The sequence below is a fragment of the Petaurus breviceps genome, unplaced genomic scaffold (assembly GCF_028583685.1).
Source record: "Petaurus breviceps papuanus isolate PSGF00001 unplaced genomic scaffold, PetGlider_PUasm1.0 90895, whole genome shotgun sequence".
Classification (NCBI taxonomy): domain Eukaryota; kingdom Metazoa; phylum Chordata; class Mammalia; order Diprotodontia; family Petauridae; genus Petaurus; species Petaurus breviceps.
Genome location: NW_027187372.1, coordinates 25,775,913 through 25,776,133, shown reverse-complemented (window position 1 = coordinate 25,776,133; position 221 = coordinate 25,775,913). Strand labels below are relative to the sequence as shown.

At 69.2% G+C, this 221-nt stretch overlaps 1 protein-coding gene across 2 annotated transcripts in view; it reads right to left on the bottom strand.

Moving 5' to 3' along the window:
* The window catches only part of INAVA (innate immunity activator), a 25,726-nt gene that overhangs the window by 25,208 nt on the left and 297 nt on the right, over positions 1-221 (bottom strand). The gene's annotated exons all lie outside the window — the stretch shown is intronic.

Genomic DNA, 221 nt, shown 5'->3' with positions numbered 1-221 from the left:
GGAGGCAGCAGTGGAATGAGGACCCTGGATGCAACTAAGGCTGGGGGAGTAGGGAAGGGGAAAGGGGGTGTGTGTGCTTGTGTGTTACGGGAGTGTGTGCGCGCGCGCATGTGTGTGACACCAGCAGTCCTGGTTAGCAGCCCCGCATCCATCCCCCGCCGCTCTGCCTGCAGCCCCCCGCGGCGCCCCGCAGCAGGGGGGTACCCGCCGCCCGCCCCCCC